We start from the raw sequence: 22,640 nt of genomic DNA on the forward strand, positions 1-22,640 counted from the left end.
TACGGATATAATTGAGAAATCGATCTATCAAAATCAATTTACACTCGTGGTCAGCTTTGATTGTACTAGTGCATTTGACTGTATTCAATTCAACTCAGCGAAATGTGCAATGAAAATATGGGAATAAAAGATAGTATCAGATCTTGGTACAGAGAACTCCTAAAAAGGTGAACATTGGCAGCTGAACTTAAGTTAGCATAAATCCAACACAGGGTAGTCCCCAAGGAGGTGTGCTTTCACCTATGATACGGAACATGATCATGGACACCCTACTTGAAAAATTGAATAATAACGCAGTCAAGGCTGTTGGCTATGCTGATGACATCCTTCTACTAATGAGTGGAAAGCATCTGTGTACCCTCGTTAGTAAAATGCAGGAAGCGATCAATACTGTTCTAAAATGGGGAAGAAAATAAATGGTTTAACCTTTAAACCGGACAAAACTAAATCAGTTGTTTTCTGAAAGGCATATAAACTGCGATCTAAGTACTTCCCACCACTAGAAATGGGTGGGAAACTCAAAAAATTTTCATCACAAATAAAATACCTCGGTTTTATATTTGATCAAGGACTTACTTAGACGGAACACCTCAAAGAAAAAGTTGCTAAATGCGGTCGTCTGTGGAACATGGCCAAATCAGTCATTGGTCAATTGTGGTGTTTAACCACAGACAAAGTGTTATGGCTCTATGAAGATACTACCAATAATTTCCTACGGGAGCCTTATATGGTGTTATAGCGATTATAGCAAAAAAAAAGTGCCGTAAATTTTAAAATGACATTCAAAGAAAAGCACTTCTTACAATGACCCACACACTTCGGTCTACGCCGACTGCGGGGATGAAATCAGTTATGGTAATAGTCCCTCTTGATCTTTATATAATAGGACAGGCAACAAAAGCAAGATGGAGAATGAGACACTTCTTACGGGATACCTGGGACGGCATTGGTAACCTTCCAAAACGTTGTGGACACCACTTCTCCTATGACAAAATACTCAACCAAGCCCACCTAAACAAAATCAGTTATTACATTAAAGGAAAGCTAATTTGGATGGGTAACTCTAAGCTTGATAATCCAGACACAATCATATACATAGACAGATCAAAGGATGAAGAAGGCAATACAGGTGCTGGATAGGGGAGATGTTGTATATCATCACTCGATGGTATCCTTGAATAAAGAAGCATCCGTCTTCCAAGCTGAGGGTTTTGCCATAACACAATCAGTAGAATACCTTCTAAAACAAGAAAAAACATCAACGAAAGTTATGCTCCAAACTGACTCTCAATCAGTAGTCGTCATTCTGATTAATCCACTCACCACAAGTGATGAAGTCGAAAAGTGTAAAGAACCCATCAACTTCGGAAAAAAAGATAAATAAATATCCATGCAATGATGCAGAGGTCACAATGACATGACAGGTAATGAATTCACTGACAATCATTCAAAAAGTGGAACTGTGAGTGTGTTAGAGTACCTCCCAGTTATGTTAAGAAAACACTTGATGACTTCTTTTACAAAATGTGGCGTAGCCGTTTTAAAAACAATCAGAGCATGAATCACACACATTTGATGACAAAAGAGCCAAGATCATAACCAGTTAAACTTCGACGTGAATGCCTGAATCTACTTGTTCAAGCCTAAACAGGACATGGACCATTCCTCGCTCATCTCAGTAAATGGTAGAACACAACTGCACTCTGTAATATCTGCAAGGAAGAGGCTCAGAGTGCAGATAATCTTATAAATAGATAAAGCTATGCAAAAAGATGGAGAAAATGGTAATATTCTTACAAATGTGTTAAAATGCAGAAAATCCTTTTAATATTTAAAATGTACGAAGGAATCTTATTTGCTGTAGTGATACAGACACCCTATTGTTAAGTTATGCTCTTCACTTTTATGTTTATTATTTTCTGTTTGTTTTATGTCAATTGTGAACAGTAAATAAAACTTTAATTAACTAATTAATTATTTCGAATATCAAGCATCTATAAACTCTTTTTAATCCCCTTACCTTACCTATAAACAAAATTAAGTGAAATAATTTATTTTTCAAATGCTGAAATGTTTGTATCAATTTATTATTTTCTTTGATTTTCATCAATTTAGTTCTGTCATGTCAAAATATGACACTGAATTATAGTTTTACCATATAACTTGATCAAAAAAGGAGGTGAAGTCCAAACCTGTCATAGTTAAACGTTTAAATGGTCATTTATGTGTACTATCGCTTTTATCATAATGATCCATTTTGGGTTTCAGCCTGTGGGCCTTCCAAGATCTTCATTTTGTTGGATAGGGTTATTTTTTAGAACAATATTACTCATAAAAATAAACCTTTTTTTCAGAAATTTACGGGACAATGTGCCTTTGGACTGGGAGGCACTCACCATAAATCAGCTAACAATACATGATATTGTTGTTTACTCTGTTTTTTTTTTTTGTTTTTTTACATGGAAAATTTAATTTTCCTTCTATTAGACATGCCAAGTTATGCAAGTATAACTTCCTCAGCATTTAAAAATATGAATTTTTTTAATTTAAAAGAGGACCCTGTCCTGTTAAGGTGTGATAGATATATTATTAGGGAATTAAATCTGTCTAGTAACTGGATGCGTAGGATTATGTCTTTTACTTACCGAGTAGCTGATGGAAGAAAATTCACAGCTCATTTTGAAATGGCCACATGATTTTTTTTTAAGCAAGCCATGTAAAGATTGTGGTAAATTATTCAACACTATTAGACACTTTTTTTCGAAATGTCCACAATTACATATTCTGAGATCATTACTAGTTTAAACCTGAGGGGTCTGGAGGAAAATAGCGTTAATATAATTACGGCAATAATTTGTTTCGGCATGTCATCAAAAATAAAAAAGTACTCATCAAGCCAGGTAGATAGAGAATGCGTTATTAAATGGTAATATCTACCAATTAAAGAATATAACTGTAAGAGAAGCTGTGGTTGTAGAGGATATTCGTGCTATTTTAATTTTGGAGTTGGAAAGATATGGTGCGCTTGAATTAAAAATCCCCAGGACGATTGAGGGTGCTTGGGATGTGGCCTCGGATAGCATAAGATGCATAGGATGTAATTTATCAAACACATCAAGACATTTTTGGACTTTGCAGAAAATACTCAAAATTTTAAAAAGAGCAAAAAACAAACAAACTAGAGAGTTATTAGTATAAAAGCAAATTTGCTCTTAATGTTATATGTTTGTATTTTATTGATTTTAGATGGTAATTATATTAGATTAGGTCGATGAGTTTTTTTATAATTGTAGCCTTATTCTGGTGAAGAAATATGGAACTATAATGTTTAATTATATTTCTGTAAATGAGAATTTTAGGTAATTCTAATTTTTATAAATTATTTCTGTTTAAATAAAGGTAAAAGAAAAAAATAACTCTCATCACATCAATACATCAACTTTTTATAAGGTTTTTCTCAAGTGCCATTCTATGATTATACAAAAATATATAATCATAGAATTCCACTAGATTATGTGATTATACACCATGTACGTTTATATAGCGATGGGAATTAAGTTGAGCAATATTATCATAATGAAGGACATACTTATACAGAAGGGGAGAGGCAGCAGGTACTGGCTTTCTAATTCACTTAACCCAATATTAACAAGTGTTTTTTTTTATCTATCGCTTCAGTTGAATTTGGAAAGGAGAAGGATCTTTATAGTTTTTGTTTTGTAATATTCTTCAAACTATTTTGCTATTCCAAATTATATTCTTAACTGAAGTATGGTATCTTTCGACCAAGTTTGAAAAGGTAAGTTAAAATTTTCCAATACTTAAAAAAATTAACCGCTAACGAGTTTATAATTATCAATTAATCTATTATTCTGAATATGAAGCATCTTTTTACTTATTTTTTCCCCCTTAGATCGAAATTATTCATTATTTTAGTATAAATTATAATAAACAATTCTATTCTCCTCCTCCCAGAATATTATTGTAATATATGTTCATACTTATTATATTTAAATTTCTTGATTAATATTTAAAACTAAACTAATCAATAATCAATCAAAATTGACTTATTCTGAAAGATTTAAAAAAAAATTGAAATAAAATGTGTATTCTATCATTATTGTTAGAATATGAAGTACTTGAAGACAAAATAAATAAGATATTAGCTTCTAAGTAAGGCTCTTCATTTTATTCTCTTTTTTAGTGGTTTTATAAATTTTATATTCATTTTAATGAAGATAAAGTATAAAATAGTAAAATTATCAAATGTTTAAATCAGTTTTTTATATTCTTAGATTTTCATCTATCCATTTCTTTCATGTCGAAATATTGCACTGAATTGTAGTTACAACCTAAAAACTTGATTTAAAAAAAATACTTTAAAGTCCCAACCAGTAATGTTTGAATGTTTTAATCGTCATTTTTGTATTCTACGGTTTAAATAACAATAATAATTTTGGGTTTCAGCATGTTGCTGCATGGCATAATATACTTTGTCAGTAAGTCAAATAAAAAAGCCGTAAATGAACATGGTAATCTGACAATTTGCAGAATGTTAGGATAGAGTGTAACTTAGCTCTTATAGCATTTTATTAGATCAGCTGCAAGCAATCATGAGAAGGCGGAAATAATCAAACGCTTACATATGTATATAGCTAAGAATTAGGGTGGTATTACTCCAATTTTAATCCTAAATTCTATTTTTTTTATATGAGCAGAATCTGAAATGAACATTATTGCTACTACGTTTGGTACTTTGCCAAGGGTTGAATTGAAATAATTGAAAAATGACTTATTTTAATGCTGAAACATCAGAAAATACTAATCTCATAACCCCCCCCCAAATCATTTATTCATAAATGATTATACCTCATATTCTAATAAATACAAATTAATATTTGCTAATTATAAACAAGCTCAATAAATTAAAATAAACAAATATGTAAAAAATTTTGGTGAGGGTATTTAACAGTAGTTAATTATTAGCAACAGTATTTTCATCTATAAATCACAATAGATGGTTTCAAAATGTTTATTTAACAAAAATTTAATTAATTCCAACATACTTTTATTTTATTAAAAAATATATAACACAAAAAATTTTAATTTTCAAACCCTTTACATTTGCAAAGCTATTGTCAACAAGAAGAAGCAAGAACTATCTTCTGCCTTATTGATTGTAGTATTTATACAAAGAAGTACAAAACACTATTATAAAACAGGGCCAAGCTTTTTAATGTTGTTACCTGATTCAGGAAGAGCCCTCCCTGCTTTAATATATGTTTTTATTTTCCAAAGTTGTCATAATTTATTGTATTGATTCTATCTTCAATATGTTATCTCAAGGTCAATGGAGTCCAAAAGTAAATGATTGGTGTCAAATATTGAGGAATAACTTGTGGAAAAGGATATCTTGCCATTGCCAAGACTACAAGCAGATCAGACATACTTGTTTTTCCATAGATTCAGAAAAACCCGGAGCATAAGGACTCAGACTTAACCTCCAAACTGAAGAGTTTGACTCGATTAAAGATGTGAGTATTGGATATTTACTCTTTTCATTAATTATATTGTGTAATTACTATTTAGGATAATCAATTACTAATTAATGATCACACTGTCCAACAGCAAAAATGGTATAACAACAGTATATTAGCTTAATAGAGTTTGATCTTTGATTCCAAAATTGTCATTATTTTTTCTCTGTTAGCCTTGTGGCCTTCAGAATAAGACAATAAATATTTTTCTCTTTTGGCTATTTTTAAAGTTGAAAACTTTTGTGAGGACTTGGTGTTTATGATAGAGATACATTATGTGGATATACTTGAAAGGCTCGTCTTAAAAATTCTAAAACTATTTTAAAATGTATGTATCATACTTATAACTTGAGTTATCATTGTATAAATTTGAAAATATATGCGTTTTATTGGGAGGATCATAGTTTCAAGAAAAATATATTCAAATAATTTAAAGGTTTTTTATTGTATGGTTACAAGTCTGATTTTTAATTTTTTAGAAAAAAATCTACCCAAAAACACTCTTTATTGTTTGTCAATTTGAGATACGGCCACGACAATATTTTAAGGATGAAATTCATTTTTTAGTTGATCTCATCAGAAGGGTCCATACATTTCGACTTCCCTTTCTCTAAGAAAGAGAAAGAAAGAAAGAGGTGGAAAGATAAAGAGAAAGATAGATGGATAAAGAGAGGAAACGATGTGCTCGGACTTTGAAGAGGTAAAACAAAGTTCTTCTTGGGATACCAAATTTGGAATAGGTGTTCATTAATGGAGATGTGAATACTTCAACGAAGAAGTGCACACTTCTTCGTTGATGAACACCTACCCAAATTCGGGATCTAAAGAAGGATTTTGTTTGACTTGTTCAAAACCCGAGCGTTTCGGTTTCTCTCTTTGTCTCTCTCTCTCTCTTACTCTTTCTTTTTCCTTCTCTTTCTTTCTTTCTCTTTCCTAGAGCAAGGGAAGTCGAAATGAATGGATTTTTCCGATGAGAACAATTAAAAAAATGAGTGTATCCTTGAAATATTGTCCCATCCTTATCTCAAGTTGACAACAATATGGAGGGTTTTTGGAAGGCCTTTTTTTTAAGTAAAAGTTCTGACTTTTAGCTATCCAATGAGATACCGTTCAACTTTTGAATATATTTGTCTCGAAACTATGTTACTTTGAATAAAAATCACCTATTTTCAAATTTATACAATGATAACTCGAGTTCTTAGCATGATAAAATAATTTTAGAAATAGTTTTAGAACTTTTTAAGAAATCACTTTAAAATATATTTAGATAATGTGTCTTTATGTTGAACACCAAGCAGTGTCAAAAGTTTTGAACCTTAAAAACAGCCCAAAACAGAAAAAAATGTATGGCCTTTTTCTGAAGACTACGAGACTAGCAAAGGAATAGTAAGCCATATTTGGAATCAAGGGATCAAAGTCTATTAAGTTAAAACATACTTTTCTTGTACCTTAAAAAATTGTAATTTTATTGGTTACTGTTATTTTTGGAATATGACGAGGATCTACATGAAAATGCTTAATAAGTAATCGGAATTATGAATATTAGGAGATGCAAGTATAATATGGTGAAAATATCCAAATCATTTTTTGCCAAGCCTAAAACATAAAAAAAACATTCTTCAGTACTTTACAATAATATAATTATTAAAACACATAAAAAAAATCCTTGTGCATCTTGTTTGTCAAGATACACAAGCATATGTAGATGCAAAAAGTATGACGCAGGTTTTTGTGTTAATTGTTTTGAAAAACACCGTATTCAACACTTGTAAATAGTATGTATCAATGTATTTTTTATTTTATTTATTGTAATAAAGTTAACTTGGAATAAAAGAATAAACAATTAGTCATAGCCCTTTTTATTATCATAGTATCATTTTATTTTATAAATAACATTTTTTTTTTGTAGTAGATCTTCTACAGCCTGTACGTGCCCATCAACTGCACAAGTGACATTTTTGATGAAAAAATTATTTTGAATATTAAAATACCTACCAATAGAAGCTACTTTAAAAATTTCATAAAAAAAATCAAACGATTTCTATACTTGGGAAGAACTGGGCTTAAATCTTCTAGAGTTTTAGTTTTTGATCTACTGTTGACTTAATTTGGTTCAGGTTATTTTTGAGGATACCATTAATCTTGCATGGAATGCCAAATATATCAGCCTTCTTTTTTATATTCCAGGTCTTAACTTTAAGATCTCATCAGGAGTCCATGAACTGATAGGCATGATATCAGTTTGACTCAAATGAAACTCCAGACCGGCCCTTTTTTTTAAATTTTCAAATAAATTGAATAGTACTCTGAATTTAATTATACTATCATAGTAACATTATTCACTATAAGTCAATGAAATGCATATCTCCCTCAAATCATACCCAAAACCCGCCATGTTTTTATGACATATCCACTACCAGCTCCTCAATCACAGCAATAAAAAGGAATATAGACGAAATACATCTCTAACTACAGCTTTTATTCAATTTTACTGGTTTACTCTTCATTCCATCTATAGAAATTTTATACGTGACATTTTATAGCTGTGCCCGAACTTTGAAAGCAAATCTCTGACGGCTCTAAGAATTGACCGATGAGAAATCGAATCAAAAACTTAATATAAAAAAACAGCTAAAATCCTACTATATTTCTCTCTTTTCCTTACAGAGTCAAAAGCAGTTAGAATTTTGCAAAACCCATGCGACATTTTCCTGTGTTTTAAAAAACTTTTTTGTATAATGCCAATATTTTTATTAAGGCTGGAGAGAAATCTATAAGATTTGTTGAGAACTTTAATATACCTCCAGTGATAAAAAATCTGTTCCATCCCTTTATTATTATTTTTTTTTTTTGAATGTAAGTAATCCTTGCCTTCGTTCACATTTTTGACATTTTTCCGAATCTGTGAAACGAGTAAACATTTTTTGTAGATAGCATATAACTTCATCCGGAAAAAAGGGGAAAACATAGGCGAATGACCATCAGGACCTGATGCTAACAGTCCTTCATTTGAAATTTTTTTGTAATGAACGATATACTCCCCTGTAAATAGTAAATTCTCGGAGAAAATCGAGATTGATTTTCTATTAGGAAAGCATTTTCTTACTGTGACAACTACTTTCCGGAATGTACAATGAAAATAATTCAGAATATCATTTAATTTCGTGAGAATTTTACCTATGTATTTCATTTTTATTACTCTTTGTGTAAATAAATTATCCTTTACTGACAGCTGCTTTAGTCTAAAATGACAATTACTCTCAGAACTACTTATTAGTAAAAATTGGTTACAATCGGGTTGACGGAAAGGAATTTCAAAAATATGAACATTTTGATCACCAATCAATTTAAAAGGAAATATCTCCTTCCTTTGATTATTATTAATAGCCGTAAGAAGGGGAAAAATTTCTTACTGGGGCAATAAGCATTTATAAGAAAAAAATTGGAACCATTGGTATGCATTCAAATTTTTTCCCAATCACTTTTATTCGTGTATTCTATGATACGAAAAATATCCTTAAGTCTCCTTCTAATCAAAGATCAAACTCCTCTTTTCGAATATTTTAACATGTTGTTTCATGTGTAATTTATCATCTTGGAATAATGTTAATCATGACATTTAATTTTATAGGTAAACATGAATAGATTTACATTTTTTTCAAATCTACTGCAACATTTATTTTTTCATCAATAATAAGGAAATGGTCCAGCTATACAAGGCTTTTTCAAATTATCAAAGAATAATGTGAACATCTTTTGTTTAAGCCTCAGAATCACCAACAATGGTTTTTAATAACATCGTACCAACTTCCATTTGATGACCATGATGGAAATGAGATGGAGTTTTAGAAAGCTTATTGTTTAAAATCAATTTTAATCTCTCAGTAATAAAATTGGATTAAATTTTTACACTCAGTTTTTTGTAGTGTTATAAGTCTCTAGTTTTAATCTGTATCACAAATATTACTTTTCCGGGTATTAAAATTATAAGCCCCTTTTTACGATTTTGAGAAGCCTGCGCAAAAAAACAAAACACATGAGTGAAGAGTATTGCAAGGTAATGTGTCAAATTCATGTTAAATTCAAACGTGAATCAGGTTATACATACAAGGCTGTAATTCTCCAAGATAATAAAAGGATAACCACTGTAAATTTAAGTCTACCATTTCCATACCTCCATGAATCTTGAAACCGAACAATTGGATTTTACCAACCCTTTTTGAGAGACAAACGAAACTAATTCCTTTTTTCCTCTCAGGAAGGCACAATGTATCACCACTTTCCGTAGATATCAGGATGTTGTTTACTCATTGAATTACCACATGATTCCAACATTTTATTCCCTTAATTTGGGTGAGTCTATATTTCAAAATTTATAAAATGTATTTGCTAATAATTATATCTTTTTTCATTAGGTTTTTATCGTTATTTTTTTGGATGGAGATGGTATTTCCCAGGATTGTTGCTTTTCAAATATATTGAAAGAATTTAAATTTTGAGAAGTCGTTGTTCTATTTGTAAGACTCTGAGATTTAGATGCATTCACTTTTAAACCAGATCTTTTTCCAAATATTTACAAAATGTATCCCATCACATACGCTTGGGAGTCAATTTGCTACGACCTAGAATTATAGTTCTATCATCTTCCAAGAAACAGGTTCTTTACTCTTACCCCTCCAATAACTGCATATTTTATCTCAGTGGTTAAATTTTTTTATAGGTGAGGGACCTTCCATATCAAAAGCATTACACTCAAAAGATCCCCGAATGTCACACCCTTTTGTAGCCTTACGGTTAGACTCTTTTTAATATTAAGGATTTATTCTGATTCATTTGTTATGTTTCTTGCAGACACAAGGAAAGACTTGAGTGAAACTTATCATCACTACGTAATCAATTTTAGAGGAATATTGAACTTTATTGAAAGTTTTTAAAAAGACCGTAGAATCTTGGCAATATCTTTTGTTTAAGCCTCAAAATCACCAACTATGTATGTTTTTTAATGATAGTATGATAATCTATTTGATGCCCAGGATGGGCATCAAATGGAGTTTTAGAAGGCTTGTTGTTGAAAATCAATTTTAATCTCTCAGTAATAAAATTGGACTAAATTTTACACAGTTTTTTCTAGTGTTATAAGTCTCATGTTTTTAATGTGTATCCCAAGTACTACTTTTCTGGGTATTAAATTATAAGCCCCTTTTTCGATTTTGAGAAACCTGCGCAAAAAAAAAAAAAAACACATTAGTGAAGTGCATTGCAAGGTAATGTGTAAAATTCATGTTAAATTCAAACATGAATCAGGTTATAAAAGGTAGTTTTACCTAAACTTTTTAACTATATATTCACTATGTACAATTCAGTAAAACTCTTTTGTCAATTTTGCTCTTTGCATAAACAATTTTTTATGATTTTTTCTGAGTCCAAATATCTTTCTTTGTAGTATTTAGGCGTTGAAAGTAATTCTGAATAAATTTAATCTTCTGATTTATACTACACTATTTTGTACTTCAGTCTTAATGCCACTTAGTATATCAACTCAATTAGCTTTTTTAATTTTTTTAATAGATTTTATTATTTTCACTTTATACTGTCATTTAGAGTTCTGATTCTAATACTTCCTCCTTTCATTTTTTAATTGATTAAAGATTCTAAATTTTTACATAACATTCAGATTTCTTTTTTCTTCCAATAGTTTTATTATCCATGTTTTCTCGGTCTTTCTCTTCCGTACCCCAGTCTTACCAACAAATATTAAAATTATTTAAGTAGTCTATTAAAAACGACTTAATGCTTCTTCCAAATTCAATCCGGAATATATCTTTCAAAATGTCATAAATTGCATTGTGGATTTCCTTCTTAACCTTAACAATTCCTATTAACATTTCATATAGTTTCCATCTTCATAGAATGAAGACTTATACTTTTTTGTATACTCTTTTGAATAACTACTTTGAGAACGAAATGATCGGATAACCTGTTTTATTATCATATGACATCATTTAGTTTTCCATATATATATTATGTAGGCTGATCATTTTTTTATACACTTTTAAATAATCGTGTCAAGAACAAAATGATCCGCTTACCCGTTTGAATTATCAGCAGACTGTGGACATGATTGATTATTCATTATTAAATAGACTAATGGATTGATGAGCCAATATGTGTCATAAGAAGAGATTGTTGGATGTGGTGAGGTACATCACTGAATGAATTTTGGAAAACAATCAGATGTCAGGATAAAAAGAGTACTATGATATGAAAGATTTAAGCAATTAAGCCATTTAATAGTAGTTTCTTCCCTTTACAAAATCTATATATACTGGAGATGAACAGAGTAATTAATTATTTTATTTATAATAATAATTTGTCTTTCAGTTTTAAATAAAATAGACAATTCTAACGAAGAAAGTTTGCAAGTGAGCATTTCAAGTTTAGCTCGTAGTTGAGATATGTTCTGATAACTAATAAGAATGCAATGTATATATATATATTTTTTTACTTTAAACAATACAATTATTAAATATTGGTAAAATTATTATGCATAAAAAAACGAACAAAAAGAATTTAGCTTATTTATTAAAATTAGGTAAACGACAGAACGATAAAAAAAACCAAAAAAACACGGCATATCCTGAGAACTTATATATTAATTAGATAATGAATAGTATGAACTAACTCTAGTTTTTCCAAAAACGTATTTTTTTTTTTTCCATTTGTCAATAATATAAAAAACACAATTTCCAATTAATTAATCATGGTAATTTATATATCGTTCAACCCCAAATATTTTTTTACTTTTTTAGATAAATATATGGTAATAAGCTAATTTCTATCGATTGGGGCCAATAAGCCTTTAGCTGGACGATATATTCTTCAAAATTTCATCAGAATACTAATCATTTCTCTCATCGCCGACAATTATGCATTTCCTGGATTATTTTTACCTTCAGCTTCTGGAATCGTCTTTTTCATTGGATCCCCACATACGAGGCTGTACTTCTCCAAGATAATAAAAGGATAACCACTGTAAGTTTAAGTCTACCAATTCCAATCCTTCCATGAATCTTCAACGTGAACAATTGGATTTTACCAACCTTTTTTGGGAGACAAACGAAACTAATTCCTTTTTTCCTCTCAGGAAGGCACAATGTATCACCACATTGCGTACATATCAGGATGTTGTTTACTCATTGAATTACCACATGATTCCAACATTTTACTCCCTCAATAAGGTTGAGTCTATATTTTAAAATTTCAATAATGGATTTGCTAACAATTATATCTTTTGTCATTTGGTTTTGAACATTTTTTTTTCTCAGTCCCAATTTCTTTCATGGTAATATATAGGAGTTGATTATATTTCTGAATTAACTTAATCTTCTTGTCTGTAGTCTGTTATTTTGTATTTTCAGTCTTAATGACATTGAACATATGAACTCAATTAGTTTTTCCCTTTTTTTTTATTAGATTTCATTTTACGTGTTCTAATACGGGCTCCTTTTATTTCAAAATTAATTGGCAATCCTAATACTTTAGATAATTTTAAGACTTCTTTTTTTCTATACATTTTTTTCCTTTCTCTAGGTCTCTTGTCCACTTTGCCTCTGTCTTATCAACAAAAATTTAAAAAAAACTTGAGGTTTATTCCTCAGTTTTTACATAATTTATATCTCTCTAAATGTCATCGTCAATTTTGGAAGTTTTACTACAGTTCATAGTGGAATACATGTACCACAGGCGTGGATATTCTTTGGAATGATTTTTGTCTGTACTAGAAATCGCAGCAATATATGGTAATCAATCCAACCTTGTCTAACATTACAATATATGCTCTATCTTGTCATTTGGTGTGTTTAACTTGCACTCATGAGTAATTTGACTTCATCAAGTGAGCGACACAATATGGCTAAGAGGCTCATATTAATGAAATATGAACTCGGTGACAAACAGCACATTCATACATTTTCCTTAGGTACAGGTTTTGGGAAACGAATTTGTAATAGTGAGTAAACATGACACATAATACTACTTCATGTCTTATGTATTGTACAAGAAAGTATAAACGGGAAATATATTTCTTATAATTTAAATTATTTTTGTCTCATTTATTTAAATTATGGACATAAATCTTGTAATATTCCCATTTTTTACTCTCTTCAGCCATTAAAGCCATATTTCTAGATTAGTAACTATATATTTCTTACTAGCTAAAATTAAAACAACATATTTTCGAGAAAGTGCAAGTTAACAATGAAAATATGACAAACATAATTCTTAAAAAGAAAAACAAATGAATGTTTAGCATTGCTTTCCATAGTAATATAACCATATACTATAATATACTCGAATTAAAAAATATATATCATATAGTGTATTTTTATTATACCGCCAAGTCAATATTTTTTAATTGGAGATGTCTGATGCACCCTAACGTCTATGCATAGAGTTTCCCTGTCAAAGTGAGCCAAACCATGAAAAGTTTATCCAGATGGCTATGACCTGGGAGCCGGCTTCATCTATGGAGGAAAAAATATAAGATGAAAAATATGCAGATACTGCATATTTTTCGACGATTTAAGATCAACGTGGACAATACAAAATCAGACCACAAATAGGAAAGATCATAATCTACCGGAATTTAAACCTAAATGCTATAGTTATGGCAAGTCAAATACATAAAATCGACCTTAAAAATATCCTGCTAAAAATGAGATGTGTTGGAAATGCAAAAAAAAATAGCCATATAGAGAAAATATGCATATATGAAGCTAAATCTCAAGTGTAGAGCAAGGCCAAGCCAATCGAAACGTTGACGATCCGAGTAAAAGGTCTACCTTTTACTATAAAAGATCTGCCTGATATCGAGCTACTGATTCTATTAATTCTCACGACTTGATAATGGAGTACAACATCGATATAGACTCAACTAAAATACTCTCCATCACAGCAGTCTTGGTCTTGGTATCCAAATTGGAGAAGTCTCTAAAACAGACATCACGGCATACGTTACTTGAAATCGGTGAGACGATATAATGGAATGGTCTACAAAAACTGAGGATTATACCTGAATCTTTTTTTCAAGCCATTCAAGCCTTTCCAGATAAATCTTCAATCTGTAATACAATACCAACGACGGGGAATACATCTTTCCAAAATATAGAAAGGGAAATACCTGGAATGTTAACTCTGGAATTCCTGATTGAGAGACTTTTTTGTAGAGCTTTTGTTTTTCATTATGTTCTTTTTTATTTAAGGAAGCTTCAAATGTTGTCTACGTATTAAATTACATATGAAGATCTCCCACTATTTCAGCAGAGTTTAAGGTGAGTTACCATTTTTTTTCTTTTAGATATTAAATTTCGGATCTTGTTTTGCCACGCCTCGGTCGAGGGTGAGTGACAATCTTCAAAGCTTTTCGCCAGGAAAAGACATAATCCTTATGGAAAAACGATTCGGATACTTTGCACTCCAGATATATACGGTTTTTTACTTCGGCAAAACTGTACTGCCAGAGAGCACATCTTGTATGATAGGAACAAAAAAACCATGCGATATTATCTGTTTTATGTGAAACAAAACACTTCAGGAATCACAGGTATCATCATCAGGATTATATTCAGTATTGTTATCAAAACTACTTTTCCTGCTGGGCTTCCCAATGACGTAAGAGTATATTGTCAATTTTAACAATCAAACAGAACGACAGATAAACTTTACATTATTGATAACGATAACAAAAGTTCAGAAACTAATAGAAAAAAAATTTAAAAAATGTATTAAATTTACATTTCAATTTCAATAGAAACTTTGTCACTCTGATCAATAATCCGTAACTAGTTTTTTCGTATAAATGGATTATTTGAGTTTTTGTTTTTTTTGTTAAGTAATTTTACTTTTTTAAAGTTTTTTGCCTAGCTAAAATTGTTAAAATAGATATTTAAACAATTATATGCATCAATCCTATAGAAATTTTAAACTATTTACTTACTCTCAAAAATTAGTTTATTTTGCTTTTAAAAAGATGAAAAAACTTGCTGTTATTCCTCCATAAAATTGCATTATTCGCCAAAAAATAATTTTTTTTCTTATCTAATCGAAATGCTTTACTTAAAAACTAAATGAATTTTACAAAATTAGCATCAGATTATAGCAAAAGAAGATGCTTATTTTCAAGGAGTTTATGTGTTTTTTTTTATCTAAATGTTATTCCAAGCATGCACATAATATAGTAATTTACTAAAAATTTCATATAATGAATTCTACAAAACTAGAACAGATAAAAAAAATGAACTCCAGATTTGTAACGATAGCTTTAAGATTTTACATAAAATCACAAACTTTTTTTAGCTTACATTTGTAGTCAAGGCCTAAATTTTAGGGTATTTTTGTTAAAACTATACAAAGAGAACATACATACATAAATTCATTATTGGATTACAAAGTTTTTTACTCATCAATTTACATATACATATATATACTAGGAAAAGGTTACCAGGCGTTGCTCAAGCGAGCGTTAGGGTATTGTTACATGCATTATAAAATAGCGTATGTACATTTTATGAAATGTATTATTATGAATTTAAAAAAAAAAGGGATATAACTTCAAATAAGATATTAAAATATGTGCATGAAAGATTTTCCTAGATGAGAAATCCATCTTTTATTTTTTTTTTTTCAAAAAATTTCAAAATTGAAATTTTGCAAATAAAATTTTAATATATATTTTGTAATAATTTCGAAAAAAAAGAAGATATTTAATAGCATTTATTGTCATGTAAAGAGGAACAAAAACCTACCAATCACTTTTCCATACTTAGATAAACATAAAATATATGGAAGATAATGTTGTCGAGTAAATAACCCTCAATAACTGGTTAATTTTGGCAAATTTCGCAAAATTATGTTATAAAATGTATTTGTTGAAATTGAACCATAGGCTCAGAAGATACAAATATATGAAATTTGGTATGCACCACAGTTTTTCATAAAACTGCACAAATATTCGGTGTAATATATTGGGTGGTCGATTCAACTTCTTTGAACGATATGATATAGAATGTTCCCTCAAGGCTTTACATTAACACAAGTCAGACTGTTTTGAACTTGCAAATTGTTCTGCTGTACAGGTTAATACAGTCTATTTGCTTTTTGAACGGACAAGTGATCCCAATTCATACAAACTAAGTTCTTTTTGACATGTGACACACTTCTATTATCCTATAATATTTATATTCTGCTATAATTTAACAAAAAAATTACATCACATACCTTATTTTCTACTTCTAACATGCGCATGCGTAAAGCACAACTTTCATATCCTACCCATTTGTAAAGCGTAATACAAGTGATACTGCTTTCAAAGTTGTAGGAAAGGTTAGAAAAAAAATTAATGTAAAGCATTTCCTTATATTAATATTCAGAAAACTTGTTTATATTATTGTTATAATAAACTTTTTCGTAGGCTATTTCAAATGAACTCGCAGGCCACATGTTGAGAATCTCTTTATTATAAAATGTATAATACTTTTTTTGCAGTTTCAATATTGTCTTAAAATTATGAAATGAACAACTTGGGAAATACATCTCTTTACTGACCAGTAGCTGGATAATTTTATGTTTATAGTTTATTTAACAATTTCTCAATTTATAAACAACATTAAATTATTGAGATCTCTTGTATAATGATAAAAAAAGGACTAAAAATATAGTTGTAAAAAATACAACTGACTTGCATTGTGAACTGTATTTTCATATTTCCGAAACTGTAAAGATTATATTAGATAAATATTAGATATGGTTTTATAATAAAACAAACAATCATGATAGCCAAGAAATCAATTTTATATTAAAAATAAGTGGATATTATTTTTTTTTCTAGCATGAAATGCTCATGTGAAAAAAATAAACTTAAAACTAGATCTTAATTTGTTATTTATGTCGATTTAGAGTTTATCTTGCTCACAGAACTGAAGATGATGCATTGAATAAGCCTCTGTTACCAGGTGATTTCTAATTTTCTCTCTAAAAAGAAATATATGTTTTCGTAAATATTGAAATAATACACGGGGAAATCAAATTTTCGAAAGATTTCTACCTTTCATATCGCCAGTAATAGTTTGTAATACAGACCAATATTAGTTCTACAACTAATAATAGGAAAGATGTTGAAATCTCTACTCGAATAACAAGAATCACAATAACTAAATAGGATTTGCATGTCCAAAATAAAACTGAACTAATCAATAAGATAAAAAAATAAAGGACTCATAAATAACAAATGTAAGTTTTGAAGAATATCATTGACACTTTATTATTTTACCAATCGATACTAACACAGTTGTATTATTATTTTGTTACATTTTTACTCTTGTTTTTTGCAAAACAACAATGGAAAATATTTAATAATTTACATATATATTTGTTTTGAGATCCTAGATCTTTGCGAGAGTAATATTCCAATATGCTAAAAAGCAATTTGGCTGCTTGGAGAAAGATTCCCGACTTAATAAGATTGGGAATTTCGAGGATGTTTATATATTTCAACATTAGTCTACAGAAGTTAAGATGTTTGGTATATACTTGGTGAAAAATAAAAGCACTGAACAGCTCCGAATAACTATTTATATGTAATAGCAGAATAGAATATGCTTTGAAGACCAAAATATCGAAAAAAGAGAAGCACATTATCTTTAAAGGTCTAGAATCATATTCCACTTGGATTCCAATGACAAGTGACTCATTAGTAATTAAAATATTAGGGTGCCTTGGAAGTTTCCAGCTTATATTTGGGATTTTTTCAAAAAATCTTCGGTTTTTTTTTACTGCAAAGTTTTGAAAAATAACTTCACATTCTCCATATAGTATGTATATCACAAAGTCCAACTTATAAATGCAATTGATATAAATGCAAAAGAGATGAGGGTATTTATGGTTTATATACATCCAGGAAACTTAAGGACTCTTATTAATGGCATAGTTTTCTTAGAGTAGGAGACGAAACAGAGTTTACTTTTTTATAATTTCAATGAAGAATCTGTGCGTGAAGAACGAAAACTTTTTCTGCTCCTCACTGCGTAACTCAGTTGAATGTTTTGTCGTTTTATGGAACACCTTAGTTCTTATTTGTAGAAGAATAGGATGGGTGGAATAGTTAAAAAAAATTACAAAATATTAATGACATATTTATTTTAATCGTTATATGTTTATTATGCCTTTAAATTTATTTTTGTTTTTACCCAGTTCACTCAAAAACTCAAAGTTATTTCCTATCTTATACCATTACAAAATATGGAGTGTGTTTAGAGTTGATTTATTTCCTTTCATAGCTTCTATTAGGTAATTTAATTGAAGGTCTGTGTAAACACGTTATTTTTTGGTTTCTTTATTTACCATATTTTCCAACTCCAGTGTCAATACAAACCTGGTTGGAACTATAAATAAATATGAAGCCTAGTAGTTTGAGTAGGAGTCTCGGAGGTATAATTGCTTTCAAAAAGTAGTAAATTGTACAATTGTATCCTTGCTCGATAAAGAAATACACGCATTTTCACTTCTAATCATTGGTAAGAAAAATTTGAATTTCATCGCCACAACTTATTATTTTGATTCCAAGAACATTTCACTATCTAATAACCAAATTTGCATTTTCTTTTTTTCTGATTTGAAAAAATATTTTTATTAATATTGTTTTGAATAACATTTTATTCAAGAATATGAATTTGGACGAGAACGCAATGGGACAATTACAATGAAAAGGGGAGATCATAACACCACTAAAATATTGAGAGATGAATAAAATTTGCTTTGACCTTTGTTGGATACTAAATGCGAGCAATATTTAAAACATAAGTTCATAGTCTAGATCCTGTATCATTTTAGATTTTTAAAGTCTGTTTAATTTTTAGACAATCGCAAAACAATGACGTTTGATATCATATTGATTTATTCAACTTCATGTGCTTTATTTCAAATTGAATGACGTCTTAGTCATTATAATTTAAGAACCGAAAAAGACTCATTTGAAGCATGAATGAGTTGATCCTTTGTTCTCAAAAGAGTATGGGCTGTTTTTGAATGGTCATCAAAAATCTTGGTTTGATTGATACTTTCACTCCAAGTAATAAAAATTTTAAATTTTCTTGATTAAGTATTACGAAAGGAAGTAGAACTACTAGAGGGTTGATAAATCACTAACCCAACAATTTTCTATGAATTCTTCGATATGTTTGATTATGATAAAAAGAATGATTCTTTTTCATAAAATAAAATTTTTGATTATGCCTGGATAACCTTGCGTATTTCGAGAATGACTTCTCCAGCTGAAAGTTATTAACTTCCCCTTCTTGAGGAGGGAACATCTAAGTATAAAGTACGTATGGATATGAATGACAGAGATAAAAGTGAGATTTGTAGAAAAGATATACAAATAAAAAACATTTTCGTAAAGACAAACTCAATTTATAAATTAGAATATGAAAAACAGTGAGTACTATTCTTCTTTTAAAAAAAATATATGATGATTTCTTTCTTATATAGCTGCATTTTAAGCATCTTTCATATATAAAAGTCTATAAATTTCTGCTTTTGTTTAAATAATTAACTAGCAAAGAGCGATCGTGTTGCAGAGCTAAATAGAGAGGAATAGAGACAAGTAATGAAGGTAGAAGAAAAGAGACATATACTGAAGAGTAGACAAGAGACATAGAGGAAGATATATATATATAGAATGTGAGAAGGGCAGGGAATTTATATTTCGGTCATAACGGTCATAATCTGTTTTGTTACCCCAAAAAATATCGTCGCCTTTATTTCATCAACATGATTTATATTAAAATTGTTAATGTCAACAATATTATGAATTAGGTGGGCCAGATAATTCAATTCACATTTGTTACTAATATTGATTCTACAAAACTGAAGATGTTCAACAATGATAGAATTTCTTTTTTCAAAAAGCTATGCAAAAGCCTCAAAATATACTTACCCTAGGTCCTACATTTTATTTGTGTGGCTCATGAGCTTCAAAATGTTGATAAACTTGCCTATAAAGAATTCATTGTGGCAAATAAAATAATATCGGAATTGAAAGAAAAATTTCTCAAATCTAGACTAATAAAACAAACCTGTGCTGCTTCTTACCAAATTTCCTTCATACCAGCTCTAGCGATAACATTAGGGAACTCAGCTAAAACCAGCAAAATTAAAATTTCAAACGCTTGATTGTAGTCATGGAATATTTAAAATTAGTAATTATGAAATAGTTATTTTTGTCCTTAAAGCCATGGAGATTATTGATGAAAAAAAATATATTCAAAGAATAATGAATTAAAAATCATTTCCATCACATTGATCACATTGTCAAACCATTACAACTCTAGACACAAGATTTTTTTATTTGTTGGCACGAACATTGTTGAATAGCTACAAAATGAAATAAAATTTTAGGTATTTCGTATAAAATAGATAAAATCAAATCAAAAATCCAGCTTATTATAAATTACGAAAACTGCAGGGAGTAGAGACTCAATTAATACGATGTAGAGAGTTTATTCAGCATGCTCAGAGCCTTCCATATCAAATTGCGATAAAGTAAAAAGTGTCACATATTTATTAATTAGCTGATAGTTCAATTTTAGGTACCTTCAAAATAATAAGAAATCAGGAAGCTTATAATGCATTTAATGGCAATAAGTCTTTTTGTACACTCAGAGGATAATTGAGGATCCAGAATGAAGCATTTCCTTCCTATGTCTTTTGTTGATATAGAGTGAGACTTGTGTTTTTGACCTTCCTTTCATAATTCTTGTAGTAAAGACAATAGAACCTCATAATATCGAGGCTGCTGCTCTCCCCACAAATAGTGAGTTACTCCTTTAATTTTCATTGTCTATTTTTGTACAGGACTAGAGAAGAACATTACACCAAAATGTGGCTAAGTCAAAGAGACATACAAAATCAGATCACAGAAAAAGAAAATAGTTATAATTTCAATATTAGGTATACATATTTAATTGTTATAACCTTGCTCAATTATCCATATTTTTTTTTACTATTGACAACCTTCTTTGTAATTTTCTATACATTGAAAAATGGGGGAAAAAATGTTTAGTGGACCAATTAAAGTTTAAAATATTTGTATTTATTTTGCCATTAAATGGTTTTGTATTTTGTATCTGGGGCTTCATAAAGAATGTATTTTTAGGGTTTTATTTGGAAAAGAATACCACCTCTATTTTTAACTTTTTTTTAAAGTTAAAGGCATTTATTTGAATAATACATGCATTCTGTTTACACAAGAGTATTTGGCTCTAAGACGTCTATTTCAACAGTAATATTGATTTAATTATATATTTTTTTAGTAAAACTTACTTGCAGTTAAGAATTGAATTATTAAAACTCTACTTTTATAAATTATACCGTATTTAAAAATATAAAAAAAACCCAAATATAAATTGGGAAACAATAAAATTTCTATATCAACCTTTTTTTAATTTTTGCCTCAATAAATTTGAAGCATATTTTGTAAAGTTTATGTTGGTTATGTATTGATTAAATATTTAAAAAAAAAAATTGGTTCAATTTCAAAATATACGAGTATATTTTGATTTGAGTACAGAGAAAGTTGTGCAGTACATATTGTTCCTGGTTGTACATTCTTTTGATTAACATTGTCAAGTTTGTTAAAATTTTACAGATTTTTTCTAGTATAGCGTCGTATATTATACCGGTGCTATAGTCTTACTTATTTAAAAAATACAATATAAAAATTAGTTTGTGAACCAGTATACGTCAATCTAATATCATCTAATATAGTTTGCACGCTGAGGATGTAACATCCCAATTTTTGAAATTACCCCTGCCCTAAAACAAAATTGTTCTCTACATAAAAAGGCACATTTACAATCTTTATTTTATCAAAGTCCCCAATTTTCCACTCTCCACAGGTAACAAAAAAATATGTAGACGCCCCTAAAAGTGCAGGTCAATTACCCATGAATTACATTTTTGTTCTATATGTTTTCATTTGATGCAGAATCAAAATATAGCTATCCATTTGGTACCCAAACTATTTCAAAATTGTTCGTATCGTGGCAACAC

The sequence above is a fragment of the Lepeophtheirus salmonis genome, chromosome Z (genome assembly GCF_016086655.4).
Source record: "Lepeophtheirus salmonis chromosome Z, UVic_Lsal_1.4, whole genome shotgun sequence".
NCBI classification, from domain to species: domain Eukaryota; kingdom Metazoa; phylum Arthropoda; class Copepoda; order Siphonostomatoida; family Caligidae; genus Lepeophtheirus; species Lepeophtheirus salmonis.